The following is a 20,577-nucleotide window of genomic DNA, read 5'->3' as shown; positions in this document are numbered from 1 at the left end:
GTAGGAATGTTTGCTGCACATCTGAGGTGTTTCTGAAAGCTGCTAGTGCCAACTCCTTTATGGGTATATATGCCAGTGCTCTCTTGTTCTTTCATCAACACTTTGTAGGGGCATTCGCAGAAGCAGACAAACTGACTTCCAAACTATTCTCAAGGAAGATATGATGGCAGCAAACAAGGAAAAGATGCAGGGGAATTTTTTTAGACCTAGTTGCTCATGGATATTGCCATGACTTGACCAATCAGAAATCTTCCTGGCTTCACATAGCTGGCTTGAAAATCACATCCTCTATGTGCACTTTTCATGGCGCACATTGCTTAGGAGTCATGCTAAAGATGAAATGCAGCATATGAAAGTGGAAACAATAGGTCTTAAGAAAAGAAATGAGTACTGAAAGGATAATTTGAGGTCCCAGGATTAAACACTATCATCAGAGGGTGCAAGCTTTTACTGGTCCCTAACAATAACAAGAAATTCCTGCTCTTTCTGTCCGTTCCAGTAAGGATTACTATGGTCTTGACATAGGTTATGTACAGGTTGGACTAATCAAATGCTTTATACGTAGGTCTGCCACAATATTTTGTGAGGAAACTTCAAACAGCATAAAATCCTGCTGCTAGGCCTGCTCTTGGTCTATCTAAAAGGGAGCACATTTCCCAACATTTACATAATTTGCACTGGTTTCCTGGACACAAGCAGATTCTATTTAAGACTTCTCTCCTGGTGCACAGAGTGCTACACCACTCTGGACCAGACTATTTGCCCTCTAAGATTTCTTACTACAGCCATTTGAGAATGCTGCGCTCCTCCACTTATCACGTGCCCATGGTTCCAAGGGTCCACCTCACAAAAGCCGGCAGACGGTCTTTTTCTCTTTTGGGTCCAGTAGTCTGGAACAATCTTCCTTTAGAACTCAGGCTCATGAAGGATGAACTATTTAGGAAAATGCTTAAATCCTGGCTCTCTGTCCAGCGAACTGCTGCTCATGCTAACCTTTGCCCTTACTGACCTGTTCGTGCCGGGACACTCTTTTGAAGTAGCTGCACATTTTTTTAAATTTTTTAATTTTGTTTTATTGGGATCCAGGTGTAACAGTATCATAAATATAACTTAAATTGATCTTTCCATATAAGTGATGAATACAATTTTTTCCATGCACAAATAATTTCATTATGTAAGTAAAATAAATATAATAAACAAAATTAATACTCATAGCGTCGCCTCTCGTAAACCAAACTCTCATTAAGAATGCAGTTGACTTAAAATCACATGAAAGGAACAACTATATCCAAAGTCTACCAAATGGTGTGAGGGGACATCTCAATTCTTTCAATCCATTTTCAAACTGCTCCAGCATCTTCCAGTTGGAAATATTCTCCCTAGAGTTTCTCAAATTTCCTGACTCCCCCAGTGCGAATAGCATATTGTTGCACACTTGCTCTAACTTGTCTAATGTTTTGTAGCCAATCCTTCAATGAGGGAATTATCTGGTTTTGCCAATTTTGAAGTAGAAGAGATCGGGCTACAGGTCTTGCGATGTATACTAGTTTTACCCATTTATTAGAAAGGCCCATTCCAGGGTCGTACCCCAGAAGTGTCAGCAAATAGTTGGGGCCTCATTGATTTTACAGACGTTAAACAGATACTGGCATATTTCGGTCCAGAATCCCTGTATGAGTATGCACTGGCTAATCACATGATTCCAATTTGCTGGGGAGTTTCTTAGGCCCTGGGGACAAATATCTAGGATAGTGGGGTTAATATGTGTTAAGAAGGTTGGGGTTCTATATTAAAGCCATTTTGGAAAGAAGAGCATCCGTCGCCAATTGGCTCCTCTTAAAACTTTTTAGGTGGCTCTGGGCCCTTGCAATTGGAGAGGATTCTCTTCCATTACCCTCGCCGTTTTAGTGCCCCGCTACTACTTATGGCTGATGCCGCCTACCTAGTGATGAGGATCAAACTCAAATATAGGTCCTCTAAAACTTTCTTAGGCCTGTTAAAAGAGCCAGCAAGAAGGACATCATCTTCTTGCACTGTCTTACCTCACATAAATTTTGCCATCCATCTCCCCTAAGGAAGTCACCTAGTATCAGATATCCCACTCGCCCCCACCTTTGAACTATTTCTGGAGACAGCTTGCCTCTAAACCTATATCAGCTGCCGTCAGGGGAGTCACCACATGTACCTGAGGGATGGAATATTTTTTGTAAAAATCCCTATGTTTCTTGAAGAGCCCCTTCAGGCTCTTATACCGTACTTTTTAGGCAGTTTGGTTATCTTCAATACAGCCACATTTTTTAAATTCCTTAAAAATCAACTGCATAAAATTACTTACGAAAAGACCTCTGAGAACCTTTGAATTAAATCTAGATAAATATTGTGCAAAATAGGCATTATAATATTCTCTAAGATTAGGAAGGGCCAACCCCCCATTCTCACAAGTTTCATATAAAGTGCTAAGTGCTATTCTAGGTGCCTTTTTTTGCAAAATATAAAGATGAAAACATCTCATCAACTTTTAAAAAAAAGGAGATTACTAATACATATGGAATTAAAAATTGAAAAGAGGGAGGACCGACATTTTGATTAAGGAGACTCTCCCTAGAATGGTCAAAGGGAGAGAGAGACACAATTATGAGAAGAGGAACAAATTTGAGATCCAGCAAATCTTCAATTCTCGAAAAGAACTTTATGCCTAAATATCTCTTTGGGAGGGAATTGACACACCCGGCCAAGTCTGGCAATAAGGCCTTTGGAGTGCATCCACAGAGTATAATTTCTGTCTTCTTCTCATTGATTTTATACCCTCCGAGTGTCTCACATTGAGCAAAGATCTCAAATAGCTTTATTTGCGTCTCCATCTGACTATCTATGATTAACATAATGTCATCCGCGTATAATTTAATCTTATCTATTTGTGGAATTCAGGATTGAATACTCTTGTTTCCTTGAATTGCTCTAGCCAAGGGCTCAATAAAAAAGGCAAAAAGAATAGGGGACAGGGGGCATCCCTGCCTTATGCCTCACAGTACCTTTATTTGTCCCACTTCAGCCGAATTAATGATGATACCAGCTTTGGCTTTACAGTACATATTGTATATAAACAACGTGATCTAGGATGGAATGCTAAATCTAGACAGAATCAAAAATAATGTTTCCCAGACCACAAGGTCGAAAGCCTTTTCTGCGTCTAATAAAAACACAAGAACTCATATATTATTTGCCTCAAAATAATCCAGAGCTTCAGCAAGGTAGTGTGTATTTGTCCCAAGCAGTCTCTCTGCTAAAAAAACATTTTGATATGGGTGAATCAAACCTGGGGCTATTAAATTAAATCTATTTGCGAGCAGCTTAGATATTATTTTGTAGTCAGTATTTAATAGTATTGGTCGATATGAATTGGGGTCTGCAGTATCCTTGTCTTTTTTTACAAAAAAACTCACAACATTCCCTTTAAAAAAGGAGGGTGGTATATCGTCGCCCTGCAACATTTTATTAGCTAACCATAAGAGATGGTCAATTAGAACATCTGAGAAGGCTTTAAAAAAATTCCCCCGGTAGGCCATCCCGGTCGCAAGCCTTCCCATTAGGGAGGTTCTTAATAACCTCCAGCACTTCCTATCTAGAAAAAGGTTGGCTCAAATTAGCTCTCTCTTCTAAAGATAAGACCAGAATGTCGCAATTTGTTAAAAAAAAAATCTAAAAAGACTTTATCAATTTTCTGGATGTTTGAATAGACCTGCCCATAAAGGTGTAACATAATTTCTCCCAATTTCACTGTATCATAACTTCCTGCTCCCGTAATTTAACATTTCAGGGTTTCTATTCGGTTCTTAGCAGCTTGTTTCTGTGTCTGCCATGCTAGGAATTTGCCCATAAAGTTACTCTCTTCATATACTCTTTGAAGGTGTGCCTAGCTTACAGACGCACACTTAGCATAGTATACTTCGCTCAGGGTCTGTCTGGCTGTGTCAAATGCTTTTTTATTGATCCTGGTTGAGTTCCTCAGGAATTTATCATAACTCTGTTGTACTGTTTGCTCTAACACCTGCTTTTGTTTTGTAGTTTTAAGGCCGTTTTCAGCATCCTTGCTTATTACCCTCCCTCTGACAAAGGCCTTCATGGCATCCCAAACCATACATTCAGGTACAGACTCATTATTTAATGAAAATAATTCCCTTATCTCCCCGTTGAGGGTCTGAATCCACTCTTTTTCCTGTAGATATTGGTTATTTACTACCCAACGTTTAGGACCTGGTGGAGGTTTACTGACTTCCAACTCAAGCCTAAGCATTGCGTGATCAGAGAACCCAGTAGAAATCATACTTTGTCTTTTATATTGAAGGGTTTGGGATATCAAAAAAATTCTATGCGGGAGGATGAGCGAAACCTCCCAGAGAGACAGGTATATTTCACCTCTGTTGGGTGGGCCGTCCTCCAAGGATCGATTAGAGCTAGAATGTTCTTGAAGTTCTTAATAGCTCTCAAAGAGTTTGATTTTGCGTGTTTTTTTAGCTTGGACCGAAGAATCCAATCTTAGATCTTGTAACACATTAAAATCACTGCCAATAATCAGACTTTCTGGGTTCTGCATGAGCGACTGAAACAAATTTACATAGGGAGTAGTATAATCTTATACCAGTGCATAAAAACTAGCACAAGTATAGGGTTTTTCCACTATTTCACAGCTAACCAGCATCAATGACCCTCTGTATAGCTCGCACTATTAATCACTTCTTCACTTAGGCATTTTGCTAAAAATATAGCTGTGCCACGATGAGCCTCCTCATTTTATGAGCATTGTAAATCCTGACAGTTTTGTGACTGGGATATGAGTCTCCTGAATCAAAACAATTTCCGGTTTCCCAGCTAAAATCCAGCTTTTGAATACCCAAAGTTTCTTCACAATATTAAGACCATTTCCATTGAAAGAAAGAACTTTCAAAGAAAAGCTCATATCAATGTTTTACTCAAAACTGTTTGACCGGGTGAGTGTCTTTTTACATCGTAAGCCAAGCGGCTACCCATTTCTCGACCTCTGTTGACTAGAAAAGAATTAATCAAGAGGGTAAATCCTTGCAGCTGGTTGAGCCCTTCCCCTAACACAATTATCATTCCAAATTGCCTATTTTTACACCAAAACTGGATACTGAACACCTGAATCCTTTTTTCTATAGCTCCCATCCCTGCCCAACCTCAAACCCAACCCCCGATTGTGGTGCGCCCTCCCACTCACACCTGACATGCTTTCCCTCCCCAAGTAACTGGCACCCTGACTCTGTGCCTAGATGATGGGCCTGCCCCCACCCCCCACCCCACCACGCCAGAAAAAAGAAAAAGAAAAAAAAGAAACCCACCCTGCAGAGAGTGCATTCTTTGAAACAAACTGCTAAAACAGAAAAAAGTCATAAGCAAGAGGAGAGAGAAGACCTTATAGTTCATTTGTCTCTACAATCACTTATTTTTCCTGATTTAAGGATTGTCCTGCTATTTGCTGTAACAGTTCCTGAAGCTCTGAAACTTCACAAAATACATGAAACCGTCCCTTGACTAACACCTTCAGCTTTGACTGTTGTGCGATCGATGCTTGCACTTCTTGTGCTTTGAAGAGATGAAGCATCTTTACAAATTCCTTTCTCCTCCTAGCTGCTGCAGCTGACATGTCGGAGAATATGCAACAAAGAGGTATCTTAGGAGTGCTAATCTGTTTCTCTTTGATAAAACTTGCTCCTTCACTCTGTAATCTCCAAAATTCACTAGAATTGTACGAGGGGGCCTTCAATTCGGGGTTAGATGTGCAGGCACTCTATGCGCTCTTGTAATGGTGGGATCATCTTAGTGCTCCAGGAGGACATCATTTTTAATGAATGTGTTTATCCAGTATACCGTTTACTGCCCCTCCCGGACCCCCACCCGGCATAGATTGGCTCGCCTTGAGTGATTTTCTAACTTCTCCAGTTTATTCTCAATTGAGGACTTTTGTTTTTGTATTGTGGCTGCCTTCTCTTGTAGGGTCTCCATTTGATCTTCTAACTGGGAGATCCTTCCCTCTGCCTTCCTTAACTGTTCTGGAATCTGCACCACTGTATCTTCAATCTTTGTGAGGCGAGCGTGTAGGGCAGTAATCTCCCTAATCTGTGAGGCCTTCAAATCACGGATTTCTTCTAAAATTAGGTTCAGCATGGTTTTGGCATTCCATTGCATTGACGATGGAAAGACACACTTCACTGTCTCTTTGCCTGGCTCTTTGCCTTGAGAAAGTGACCAGTCCTGTTGCAATTTCTCCCTACCTGAATCCTCCTGTGAAGATGCTGATGCGGCTGTAACTAAATCGTGGATCATAGCTGCACACTTTATAAGTTCCTTTTCACATAACATAACATAACATAACATAACATAACATAACATAACATAACATAACATAACATAACATAACATAACAACAAATCCCTGTCACTAGCAAAGAAGTCCTTACAAGGAAGAAGTGGATAAAAAGCACCTGAAAACCTGCAGCTGTAGGCAGGTCTTGCAACTAGTGCAAAAAAGTAACTTCTATCTTGAATCTTCCACATCTTCCGTAGCTCACTCTGGGAAAGGAAAGACTCTTGTTTCATCTTAAAAAATGTAAAATAGCTTTACAATACATATGAGGGATGAATGCTATGTGGCATGGCTACCTTTTCAAGTTTAATTGCTTCCCATCTTCAATACCTTGGTGTGAAGAAGGGGCCCAGCCAGCTCTTCGGATTCATTCTAGAAGCAAAGCTTATTTGATGGCCATAATGTTTGGTTGGGAACAAAAGATATTAATTGCATGAGAAAGGAAGATTTGGCACATTGATGGGCCATTTTCTTAATATAACTGGTGATGTGAAGAGTTCACAAACACTTTAGGTTAGGTAATAGTGATTATTGTCTGCACCTTGTAAATGGAAGTAGATATATCTGCAAATGTTTTTCTGAGCAAGAATGTCTTGGAAGATGATTGGTGGTTTTTAGTGTAGGATTGCTTGATGTAGAGGTTTACTCTCTCCAGGAATTGTTTTTCAAGGGTGTTGGTGGGCAGCTTAAGGTCACACATGAACCATATTGAGGAAATGTGCTAGTTTATTTCAGCTTGACCTAGGATCTTGTAGTATTGGTATATTCCTTTTTTGGGTAGAGATGGGGATCACAAGATTATGATCCTCATTTTGGCAATTGGCGGCTGCATAAACAGTTAATGTAGAAGGTCAAAATGATAGCCTTTAGGGTTGCCAATGGATGTATTTAAAGTCTTTTAGTTGTAGTTTGTCAGAAGAAGGTCTGCACAATTCTGATAGTTTAGTGATAGGTAATATAGTCAAGGAATTTAAGCCATCATTTTCTTACGCGAGTTGGAGAATTTCAAGTTAATTTATCAGAAGAATGAAGGCGAAATAATATTCATGGGGAGCAGTTCCAGAAAATGTATGGTGATCATCATCATCTTGGCTGTATTCATCCTAACAGCGGCATTCCTGACCCTCAACATTATCCTTAAAGCTGATTCCCATCTTGGAAAAGATGTGCTTGATGCTGTAGTCTAACCTGGATCTCTTGCCATGGCTGGAGCCCTTAACTTGGTTACCAGATGTTCCTGGCCCTGACTTGTGACAACCTTCACCCAAGTCATGCTCCATTTCTTATGCTTTGTACCAGCTCCCTGTAGTGTACCTTGGGCCCCCAGATACCTCTGGGTTCCATTGTGAGAAGTTGGCCTGGTATATAATGCTCACTAATTCTTAGTGATCACTTTGTACCATGCCAAGAAACCCTTATGATGATGGTTGTAATTGTAATACCAGTTATCCTAGTGGTAACGTGGACAAAGCAGTCTTAGGCTAAACTCTGAAAGGCATGTGAAGCCAGCTGTTATACCATACACAACCCCCTTGAATACCAAATGAAAGGGACACCACACAGATATATATTGAAAATATATATTGATTTATTAACTATAAAATCCCCTGGACTCTTTATGAGCACAGAAGCACAAGCGTTAAATCACAAGACAGTTTAAAATACACAAAAGTTGCACAATATGGATGAGCCCTAGGGGCCACCTAAACCATATACTAAGAAAGTGGTATAAGAGATACCAATAGGAAAGGGAACAGGCCTAGGGCCTTGGGAATCGCTGGAGCTATTCCAGACTAGCAGTGACTAAGTCGGGAAAGGCCCGCGGGACTCGGGTGCAGTGTTCAAAGTGCACGCACTTTCCAATGTAAAGTCTATGGTGCGTAAAAAGTACAAAGTTAGAAAGTTAGGAACCTTCCGAGTGACCTATGGAACTGAAACTTAAGACACAGGCCCTTGAGATGTGTACCAGTGCAGGAGCACCGGCGGAGCTGAGTTACCTCACCCACAGGAAGCGGGTGCACAGGGTCGAAGTAGTGTCGAGTTTCGTCTCTCTGGTCGATGGTGCTTGGAGCTGAAGATGCTGCAGGCGGCTCGATGTGAAGAGTTCCGGTGGATCCAAGGGTGGATCTGAAGTGGTGAAGACCTGAAAGCAGAGGGGACAATGTTCAAAGTCACTAGCCAGTGACTACCGTGGAACCAGATTGGAACCAGGCGATGTCGGGTGCAAACAGGCGTTGTCGTGTAGCTTCTCTCTGCAGCCACGTGGACACCGGGGGTCGAGGACGTCCAGGAGTCGGTCACGAGCTGTCCCACGCAGGCTTCTCGCTGTTGGCGGTGTCGGCGACCTGATCGGAGCAAACAGGCCTTGGTTAATGCAAGCCACGCAGGAATCAAAAGATGCTTAACACTCGGACCAGCAAGGTCAGAGTGAGTGCTCCTTTTCACAGGAGCTTGGGTAGGTCTGGAGCAACCAGACCTGCTGTGTAGTTTGTCGGTTTCGTCGCCAAGATGGCCGCTGACCACGTGGCTAGTGGCCGGGATGGCGGGTCGAGTGGCACAATGCAAAAGGGCCCCACGTAGATCGTGGAGATGCTGGGGGGCTGATCTTTGGTGCAAGGGCTGCTCGGTGGTGGGGGTTCTCAGTCCCCAAAGCACAACGTCGAGGATGCCTCAGAAGCTGCGCAGTCAGCTTTTCGAGTGTCTTCCAAGAGGTCCGGTCCCACGTCACTCGGTGCTTCCACGGGTCCCTTCTTTGCAGGGACTGTGGATCGGGCTCTGAGAGGTCTGGGAGTCTGGTTCTTGTCGGGCTCTGGGCTCGGGCTCCGGCGGGAGGCGGCGGCAAAGCAGACGTCGATTTGCTGGTTGGTGCCTGTGTTCACAGGGTGTCCACTCCTAGGCCACAAGGGAGATTCTCTTCAGTCTTCTGAGCAGCAGAATGTCGAAGTCCAGTCGTCTTCTTAGTTTCAAGTTGATTCAGGATGATCTGCTGTGCAATGGCACTGCTCCCACTCTTATTCCCAATCTGAGGGGTGGATCACCTACTAGGTCCCTCCTCTGGGAGGAACCAGGAAGGGGGGCGGTTACACCCCCTTTCCTTTGTCCAGTTCCGCGCCAAGCCTGGGTCTGGAAAGTCCCAGGACCGGTTTGGACTGGCCTATGCACGGGGACACCTTGTGTGCCCCGGGCATGTCTGATTCTATTCAGCCCTGTCCTACCCAATACACAAAACCCTGTCTGGGGTGGTGCTCGCACCTCCCAAGGCAGGAAACCCTTTGTCCAGGCCACCATCTGCCGAGTTTCGGTCAGCAGCAGGAGGCCAGACTCGTGTCTGTGGTGGCAGCATCCATTTTGTGATGCTGAGGCTCTGGTTAACTTTAACCGGGGTTAAGGCTACACACATGTCGTGTCCCTCTAGAAGGGTGGAATGCTATCCCCGTCGACAGAACTGTCGAGGGGATAGTATTCCAATTCGTATGACACCTTACTCGACATGTTTTGATAAAGCCAAACCAAAGATAGCATTTAACCGCGAGGATTATAATGCACTTAAGAGTATATGGTATGGCAATATCCCGGAACAGCTTAGGGAGTGGTTCCCGACAGCTGCAGACAGGCTCAGCTCATGCTAGAGCACCATCTCACATATTTCCAAGCACTCTGCCTCCAGGATTGATGAGGCCTTCCATAGGAGTGGCTGATAGGAACATATGTGTCCAGTTTAGGGTTAGGCACAGACATACTAAGTAAGAGGTGATTACACCAACTTACCCCAGCTGAGTGATCAGCCAGTTGTGTCAAATATGGAGGCCAGGCCAGGGGTGGCACAATACATGCTGCAGCCCCTGGTAGGCCTTGGAAACACCTATGCCCTGGGTACCTAGGGTACACTGTTACAGGGGCCAATAAGGTGAACCAGTTCCAATTCGTAATGCACCTAAAGTGCATTGGCAGTAATTTAGAGAGAGAACAGCAGCCTGTGGGTCTGATTAGCAGGCCCATAGCCACATTAAGTCATAAACCAGTGAAGCAAAAAGCAAAAATTTGGGGTGACCATAGGATAGCAGACCCTACTCTCCTACATAACCCCCCCCAAACGCAGGGACATTAGACTAACCTTGACCAGTTGTGTCTTCATGTTCTAAGTGGAAGTACCTGGAGAGACCATCTGCGTTGCCATGGTCAGTCCCTGGGAGGTGCTCCACTGTAAAGTCCATCCCCTGTAGGGAAATGGACCACATGAGTAGTTTGGGGTTTTCACCCTTCATCTGATTAAGCCATAAGAGGGGCTTATGGTCGGTCTGAATCTTGAAGTGAGTGCCAAACAAGTATGGTCTCAACTTCTTCAGGGCCCACACCACAGCAAAGGCCTCCCTCTCTATAGCTGACCAACGTTTCTCTCTGGGGGTCAGCCTTCTGCTAATGAAAGCAATGGGCTGGTCCTGGCCATCTACATTAAGCTGTGAAAGCACTGCTCCCACTCCCAACTCAGAAGCATCTGTTTGGACAATGAACTCTCTTGAGTAGTCAGGACTCTTCAGGATAGGTGCAGAGCACATGGCCTTCTTGAGGCCATCAAATGCCTTTTGACAGTTTTCTGTCCACTGAACCTTTTTGGGCATCTTCTTAGATGTCAGATCATTAAGAGGAGTCACGATGGACCCATAGTTCTTAACAAACTTCCTGTAGTACCCAGTCAGGCCCAAGAAAGCTCTGACCTGAGTCTGGGTAGTTGGAGGGGACCAGTCCTTTATGGTCTGGATCTTACTCTCCAGTGGTTGAACTTGGCCTCCACCTACAAGGTGGCCCAGGTATACAACCTTGCTCTGCCCTATCTGGCACTTTGTTGCCTTGATAGTGAGGCCTGCCTTCTGCAGAGCCTCAAGCACTTCCTTCAGGTGGACCAGGTGATCCTCCCAGGTGGAGCTAAAGACAGCAATATCATCCAGATAAGCTGCGCAAAAGTCATCCAACCCAGTAAGGACTTGATTCACCAACCTTTGGAAGGTGGCAGGTGCATTTTTCAAACCAAAGGGCATCACCACAAATTGATAATGCCCACTAGGGGTAGAAAATGCTGTTTTGGCTTTAGACTCCTCAGCTAACCTGATTTGCCAGTAGCCAGCTGTCAAGTCAAATGTGCTCAAATATTTGGCAGAAGCCAACTTGTCAATGAGCTCATCTGCCCTTGGAATAGGGTGTGCATCTGTCCTGGTGACAGCATTGAGTCCTCTGTAATCCACACAGAACCTCATCTCTCTCTTGCCATCTTTGGTGTGAGGTTTGGGGACCAGAACCACTGGGCTAGCCCAGGGGCTCTCTGAAGGCTCAATAACACCTAATTCCAACATCTTTTGCACCTCAGTCTTTATACAGTCCCTGACGTGGTTAGGTTGCCTGTAAATCTTGCTCTTTACAGGGAGACTGTCACCAGTGTCCACCACATGTGTACACCAGTTAGCCTGACTGGGTGTCAATGAGAACATATGCCTGTATGCCTGTAGAACTTGTCTACAGTCATGTTGCTGATGTTCAGTGAGGCTGCCACCTAAGGCCACACCATCAACTGAGCCATCCTCAGGGTTCTGAGTGAGCAGGTCTGGGAGAGGGTCACTCTCTTCCTCCTGTCCCTCATCTGTAGCCATGAGCAAGCCCATGTCTTCCCTGTTGACATATGCCTTCAATCTGTTAACATGGAGCACCCTGTGGGGGCTCCTGGGAGTTCCTAGGTCCACCAAGTAGGTAACCTCTCCCTTCTTTTCCAGAATTGTATGGGGTCCAGACCATTTGTCTTGGAGTGCTGCTGGGGCCACTGGCTCCAACACCATACCTTCTGTCCAGGCTGAAACTCAACAAGGACAGCCTTTTGGTCATGCCAAGCTTTCTGTAATTCTTGGCTAGCCTCAAGGTTTTTGGATGCCTTTTCCATGTACTCTGCCATCCTGGAGCGGAGACCAAGTACATAGTCCACTATGTCTTGCTTAGGCTTTTTGAGAGGTAACTCCCATCCTTCCTTCACTAGACACAGGGGTCCTCTTACAGGGTGCCCAAACAACAATTCAAAGGGGCTGAAGCCAACCCCCTTTTGAGGGACCTCTCTGTAAGCAAACAAAAGGCAGGGCAGTAGGATGTCCCATCTTCGCCTGAGCTTTTCAGGTAATCCTTTAATCATGCCCTTTAGGGTCTTGCTAAATCTCTCAACAAGCCCATTACATTGTGGATGATAAGGAGTGGTGAACTTGTAGTTGACACCACATTCCTTCCACATAGCTGTCAAATATCCTGACATGAAGTTGGCACCTCTATCAGATATTACCTCCTTAGGAAACCCCACTCTGGAGAAAACTCCAAGTAAGGCCCTGGCCACAACAGGAGCTGTTGTGGTCCTAAGTGGAATTGCCTCTGGGTACCTGGTGGCATGATCCACTACCACCAGTATGAATCTGTGCCCAGATGCTGTAGGGGGATCCATTGGACCTACAATATCAATCCCCACTCTTTCAAAGGGAACCCCCACCACAGGTAGTGGTATCAGGGGGGCCTTTGTTGTTCCACCTGCTTTACCACTGGCTTGGCAGGTTTCACAGGAGCGACAAAACTCCTTGGTGTCTTCAGACATGTGAGGCCAGTGAAAGTGAGGGACAAGCCTGTCCCAGGTCTTATTCTGGCCTAAGTGTCCTGCTAGAGGAATATCATGGGCTAAGGTGAGAAGGAAACCCCTAAATTGCAGAGGTATAACCAACCTCCTGGTTGCACCAGGCTTGGGGTCTCTACCCTCTGTATAAAGGAGTCCTTCATCCCAATAAACTTTATGGGCACCTTGAGCATTCCCAGCAGCCTCAGCAGCAGCCTGCTGTCTGAGGGGTTCAAGAGAAGGACAGGTTAACTGGGCCTGCCCCAAGTCTGCCCTAGAAGGTCCCCCTGTCCCCAGAAACTCAACCTGGTCAGGTTCAAGTTCTTCAGAGACAGTTCCTTCAGGGGTCTCAAGACCAACTTCCTGTGAAGCTTGATCCTCACTTGCAGGCAGTTGGGAAGGCACCGCCTTAACCCTCCTGTTCTTCTTCTTGGAAGGTGCTTGGTCCATTGTTCCAGGATCCAAGACCTGAGGTTCAGAGAGGCACTTTTTGGCCTGTGACCTGGTCACAGCAAGGACATGTGATGATATCCCTAACATCTCTGCATGAGTCCTGTACTCAACTTCTGACCATAGAGAGTTCTCCAGGTCATTGCCCAACAAACATTCTACTGGGAGATCAGCACTAACCAGCACTCTTTTTAGGCCAGTTACCCCTCCCCAGGAAAAGTTAACAAGTGCCACACTATGTGTAGTAGTGACATTGCTGGCATTGGTCACCAGGTAATTATCACCTGGCATGTATTGTCCAGGGTCCACAAAGTTAGGTGTCACCATAGTGACACTGGCACATGTGTCCCTGTAAGCTTGAGCCACTTTGTTATTAATCAAAGGCGTCTGTCTGTATTTGCCCAGGTTACTGGGACTTATGTCAGGGGTCAAATCTATGTCCCCTGCACAAATCAGAACAGCCTGAGTAAGGGTTCTGACTAGGTCAGAATCTCCTTCAGATCCCAAGGTGATACCCACTACCCCCTTGGTTTGTGGACCAGCACTGCTAGCTGTACTAGTGGGTGCAGTTGCCTTAGGGGCTGCAGTGCTGGGGGCTCCACCCTTTTTACACTCACTTGTCCAGTGAGAGGTGTTTTACAAGTTTTACACAAGGGTTTCTTCTGACCTTCTTTCTTCTTCTTCTTGGAAGTTTGGGACCCACCCTCTGTATCATTTTGGGGCCCTGCTGAAGACTTCTGGTCTTTAGCTTTCTGCTCCCCACCCTTCTGGTCTGTTTTCTTCTGGTCACCACCCTGGTTCTGGTTCTGGTTCTTTTGCTTAACTCTGGTTCTTACCCATTTATCTGCCCTGTTTCCCAATTCTTGGGGAGAGGTCAAATCTGAGTCAACCAAATGTTGATGCAACTGCTGGTTCTGACAATTATTTAAAATTTGTTCTCTCGTCAGCAAATTATACAATCCTTCATAGTCTGTAACCTTGCTTCCCAGCAACCATCCCTCCAGAGCCTTAGTGGCACACTCAACAAATTCAGACCAGTCCTGAGTCTGTGTCTTCTGGGTATCTCTGAACATTAACCTGTACTGTTCAGTGGTTAAGCCTAACCCATCAATCAGAGCACTCTTCAGGACCAGGTAGTTTCTAGAATCCCCATCACTAACTGTGAGGAGTCTGTCTCGGCCTCTACCTTCAAAGGAGAGCCACAAGATTGCTGCCCACTGCTCCTGAGGGATCTGCTGTACTCTGCAGGCTCTCTCCATTGCAGTGATCCATTTATGGATATCATCCCCAGCTTTGTAGGGGGGAACAATCTTACTCAGGTTTCTGTTATCAAAAGACCTGTCTTTATCCTTGTGGATATTGCTGCCACCAGTGGGTTCTATTACCCCACTCTCTCTAGGCTGTCTTGCTCTAGCAAGTCTCTCTTGGACCAGGGCAACCTCTAGTTCTCGCTTCTGGATCCTAAGCTCAGCCTCTCTCATTTTGGCCTCATGTTCCCTTCTCTGAGGGCTAGTCATCTCCCTTCTGGAGTGACCATGAGAGCCTCTAGAAGCATGGGAGTTGTCAGAGTCACCTGAGTGAGTCCTTCTCCTCCTAGGCTTCTGGTTAAGTCCACCTGGGGGTCTGAATGGGTTATTACCTGATTCATTCCCAAGTAGGCTTAAGTTAGCCTGGTTTAGTCTACTGACCAGCACCTGACTATTTCTGTCATCATCTGACTCACTGCTTCCCCCCTCTTCCTCTTCTTCTTCCTCTTCCTCTTCCTCCTCATCTACCTGAGGAGCTCCAGTGATGGGGGCTTCCTCATCTACCAGGATGATAGGACCAGGGGTGTCTACAGTGTCATCCTCTGAAGGATGGCCTCCTTCAGCATTCCCTGTGGGGTTTGCCTTAAAGGGCTTTAGAGTCGCAGACTGGTCTAAGAGCTCTCTTAGGTGGTCTGTAGTAGGTGAAGGCCCTGTCTTCAGACCCCTTAAGACACAAAGCTGTCTTAATTCCTTAAAGGAAAAAATAGCAAATTTGGATGGTGCCCTTGGAGGGTCACTCTCAACAGGGATGTTCCCAGTGGAACCCTCTGCTCCAGACATTGCTCTAGTGTGGGTGGATGTGTTGCAATCTACCTACACTGGTGTTTACCTACTAAACCTATCTAGTAGTTGTAGCTAGGGTGTGCTACTCCCTTTGCTCTACAACAACTAAGTTCAGTAGAACTTAAGTATACTAGTCTTGTTTTATATGTACCTAGCAGGTACCTGTGTGATCTTTCAAATGATAATCTCAAAGATTGTAATGGTAAAACAACAGCAAGCTCAGATCCCAATCCGCTGCTCACCAATGTGAGAAGTTGGCCTGGTATATAATGCTCACAAATTCTTAGTGATCACTTTGTACCATGCCACGCAACCCTTATGATGATGGTTGTAATTCAACCTTGTAGACCAGTTATCCTAGTGGTAACGTGGACAAAGCAGTCTTAGGCTAAACTCTGAAAGGCATGTGAAGCCAGCTGTTATACCATACACAACCCCCTTGAATACCAAATGAAAGGGACACCACACAGATATCTATTGAAAATATATATTGATTTATTAACTATAAAATCCCCTGGACTCTTTATGAGCACAGAAGCACAAGCGTTAAATCACAAGACAGTTTAAAATACACAAAAGTTGCACAATATGGATGAGCCCTAGTGGCCACCTAAACCATATACTAAGAAAGTGGTATAAGAGATACCAATAGGAAAGGGAACAGGCCTAGGGCCTTGGGAATCGCTGGAGCTATTCGAGACTAGCAGTGACTAAGTCGGGAAAGGCCCGCGGGACTCGGGTGCAGTGTTCAAAGTGCACGCACTTTCCAATGTAAAGTCTATGGTGCGTAAAAAGTACAAAGTTAGAAAGTTAGGAACCTTCCGAGTGACCTATGGAACTGAAACTTAAGACACAGGCCCTTGGGATGTGTACCAGTGCAGGAGCACCGGCGGAGCTGAGTTACCTCACCCACAGGAAGCGGGTGCACAGGGTCGAAGTAGTGTCGGATTTCGTCACGCTGGTCGATGGTGCTTGGAGCTGAAGATGCTGCAGGCGGCTCGATGTGAAGAGTTCCGGTGGATCCAAGGGTGGATCTGAAGTGGTGAAGACCTGAAAGCAGAGGGGACAATGTTCAAAGTCACTAGCCAGTGACTACCGTGGAACCAGATTGGAACCAGGCGATGTCGGGTGCAAACAGGCGTTGTCGTGTAGCTTCTCTCTGCAGCCACGTGGACACCGGGGGTCAAGGACGTCCAGGAGTCGGTCACGAGCTGTCCCACGCAGGCTTCTCGCTGTTGGCCATATCGGCGACCTGATCGGAGCAAACAGGCCTTGGCTAATGCAAGCCACGCAGGAATCAAAAGATGCTTAACACTCGGACCAGCAAGGTCAGAGCGAGTGCTCCTTTTCACAGGAGCTTGGGTAGGTCTGGAGCAACCAGACCTGCTGTGTAGTTTGTCGGTTTCGTCGCCAAGATGGCCGCTGACCACGTGGCTAGTGGCCGGGATGGCACGTCGAGTGGCACAATGCAAAAGGGCCCCACGCAGATCGTGGAGATGCTGGGGGGCTGATCTTCGGTGCAAGGGCTGCTCGGTGGTGGGGGTTCTCAGTCCCCAAAGCACAACATCGAGGATGCCTCAGAAGCTGCACAGTCAGCTTTTCGAGTGTCTTCCAAGAGGTCCGGTCCCACGTCACTCGGTGCCTCCACGGGTCCCTTCTTTGCAGGGACTGTGGATCGGGCTCTGAGAGGTCTGGGAGTCTGGTTCTTGTCGGGCTCTGGGCTCGGGCTCCGGCGGGAGGCGGCGGCAAAGCAGACGTCGAGTTGCTGGTTGGTGCCTGTGTTCACAGGGTGGCCACTCCTAGGCCACAAGGGAGATTCTCTTCAGTCTTCTGAGCAGCAGAATGTCGAAGTCCAGTCGTCTTCTTAGTTTCAAGTTGATTCCGGATGATCTGCTGTGCAATGGCACTGCTCCCACTCTTATTCCCAATCTGAGGGGTGGATCACCTACTAGGTCCCTCCTCTGGGAGGAACCAGGAAGGGGGGGGCGGTTACACCCCCTTTCCTTTGTCCAGTTCCGCGCCAAGCCTGGGTCTGGAAAGTCCCAGGATCGGTTTGGACTGGCCTATGCACGGGGACACCTTGTGTGCCCCGGGCATGTCTGATTCTATTCAGCCCTGTCCTACCCAATACACAAAACCTTGTCTGGGGTGGTGTTCGCACCTCCCAAGGCAGGAAACCCTTTGTCCAGGCCACCATCTGCCGAGTTTCGGTCAGCAGCAGGAGGCCAGACTCGTGTCTGTGGTGGCAGCATCCATTTTGTGATGCTGAGGCTCTGGTTAACTTTAACCGGGGTTAAGGCTACACACATGTCGTGTCCCTCTAGAAGGGTGGAATGCTATCCCCGTCGACAGAACTGTCGAGGGGATAGTATTCCAATTCGTATGACACCTTATTCGACATGTTTTGATAAAGCCAAACCAAAGATAGCATTTAACCGCGAGGATTATAATGCACTTAAGAGTATATGGTATGGCAATATCCCGGAACAGCTTAGGGAGTGGTTCCCGACAGCTGCAGACAGGCTCAGCTCATGCTAGAGCACCATCTCACATATTTCCAAGCACTCTGCCTCCAGGAGTGATGAGGCCTTCCATAGGAGTGGCTGATAGGAACATATGTGTCCATTTTAGGGTTAGGCACAGACATACTGTACCTAAGTAAGAGGTGATTACACCAACTTACCCCAGCTGAGTGATCAGCCAGTTGTGTCAAATATGGAGGCCAGGCCAGGGGTGGCACAATACATGCTGCAGCCCCTGGTAGGCCTTGGAAACACCTATGCCCTGGGTACCTAGGGTACACTGTTACAGGGGCCAATAAGGTGAACCAGTTCCAATTCGTAATGCACCTAAAGTGCATTGGCAGTAATTTAGAGAGAGAACAGCAGGCTGTGGGTCTGATTAGCAGGCCCACAGCCACATTAAGTCATAAACCAGTGAAGCAAAAAGCAAAAATTTGGGGTGACCATAGGATAGCAGACCCTACTCTCCTACATCCATGAATGCACATTTTAATTGAATGGCTATCAATCCTTTGCATCTCCTTCTGATGCCATTTCACCCGTATTCGCTGAAATTATCTTTCTAAATGAATCGCAGATTGCTCCGGCACCTGCTCAACTCCCCCAGAGCTGACATCAGATTCAACTTTGAAAATTCCATATACTGAGGCTATTTTGCTAAAGGCCCATTATCAGGTTAAGGCACGATACAATGATGACCTTCTTACTGAGCATTCTCATGAATAAATGATAATGAATCAGTGGTATTTTTTATAGAGTGTGCAAATGCCCATAGAAGTCTTAGCACTGAAGTAAGAAACTTGCACAAAGCGTGCTCACATGGAAGACCCTGCTTTGATGCCATTGAGATGGCTAATATCGTCTATCAGGGCGAGGATGACTGTGGCGAAGCTGAGAACGTTCCATCCTCTAGCATGGATGATGTCATTGATTTATCACTACAAAATGCATTTTGAAATGCACATCTCGTGAGGCGGACCTTGATTATAATTCTGGCCCGCCTGTGGCGGTAGCTTCTTTAATGGCTACACAATAGCTCAGGTTTTGGAATTAACGTTACTTGTGATTGAATCTAAGGCTAATCTTGAAAAAACAACTCTTCAGCTGTCTTGTTTATCTGCTTCAGAGCCATTGTTGCCCTTTACTGAAGTATTGATTGATCCTGTTCTGGTTGCAACAAACCAACTTCTGACCAATGAATTAACTGCCACAATTTCCTTCACCACTGGCTATCACGTTTATGCCAAGAATTAAGCCAGGATTCAGAACTTATCTGGGTTTGTAGGTAAAATAATAATTTCTTTGGTTCTGCACCTTGTTGCATTCAGTACTGTGTCAGAGGCAGTCCTCCCAGAACAACAGAGTATCTCCAGGTTTTCCACACCAGTGGGAACTTTTGTGTGGGGGGGGGGGGCATCAAAGGTAGGCAACAGATGGCGCGGAACCTCTCAGATCAACAGAGTAACTCTAGGTTTTCCACAGCAGTGGGAACTTTTGTGGGGGGGGCATCAAAGGTAGGCAACAGACGGCGCGGAACCTCTCAGATCAACAGAGTAACTCCAGGTTGTCCACAACAGTGGTAACATTTGTGGAGTGGGGGTCAAAGGTAGGCAACAGATGGCACAGAGTGCAGGCAGTTGTGGGTGGTCACCACGATACCTCATCACGGTGCATTGACTTTAAAACCTGCGCTTCATTTTTGTGGTAACAGGTACCATGAGATACCGGTTGGGAGAGGAGGTCGACCATATACAGGGGCCAATTCAAAATTGTGATCACTCCATTGAAAGCTATTATAACTTCTCAATGCAAGCTAGCAGGCTCTCTCTATGAAATGAGTGCCTGTTCAGACACATCAAAGGGGGCGTTACCAAGGGCAAGATTTATCACTATGCTTTCGCCACTGAGGGGAGGGTGGAGGGATTATCATTCTGGCAATACACAATACACAGGGAAAAGTGAGAGACCTTAGTGGGAGCAAAGAGGAGAGGTCACACAAGGGAAAGGATGGGATTCAGGCTTATAGCTGATTGAAGGAGAGGGCACTTGTAGTAAAATAGCCCCCTGTGCTTTTCAGTGTGATCACTCCATTCGAAGATGGATGATACACCATTAGCAAAGGAATTAAATACTCCACTGGGATGAGCCAAGATGTGACTGATAAACTCTCAAGACAATGGCTGAAAGAGACTGATCCAAAATAGCCGATGGTCCAAAGAGAAACCAGGTGTAATGATCAATGAAGTAATTATAAGAAGCCCATGTGCCCGGAAAGATGCATATGCCCCAGGTGCTCCCACATTCTGTTAGAGTTACATTATTTTGTGAGAGAAGCTTATTTTCAGTCTGGTGTCTGATGCAGTCAATTTGCCAGCCAATGATAAGGGAGAGAGAAGGGCTAAAAGTACGGGTCTCACCCAGAGGTAACATTTTCTGTCTCACTCTTCCAGGCAGGAATAACCCATCATCCCAGGTATTTCTTAGCTTGTCTTTGTTTTCATTC

General features: G+C 45.9%; 1 protein-coding gene across 1 annotated transcript in view; it reads left to right on the top strand.

Moving 5' to 3' along the window:
- The window catches only part of LOC147706481 (alpha-2-macroglobulin-like protein 1), a 690,635-nt gene that overhangs the window by 227,055 nt on the left and 443,003 nt on the right, over positions 1–20,577 (top strand). The window lies entirely within an intron of this gene.

The sequence above is a fragment of the Lissotriton vulgaris genome, chromosome 7 (genome assembly GCF_964263255.1).
Source record: "Lissotriton vulgaris chromosome 7, aLisVul1.2, whole genome shotgun sequence".
NCBI lineage: Eukaryota > Metazoa > Chordata > Amphibia > Caudata > Salamandridae > Lissotriton > Lissotriton vulgaris.
This window is presented reverse-complemented; position numbering and strand designations above follow the sequence as displayed.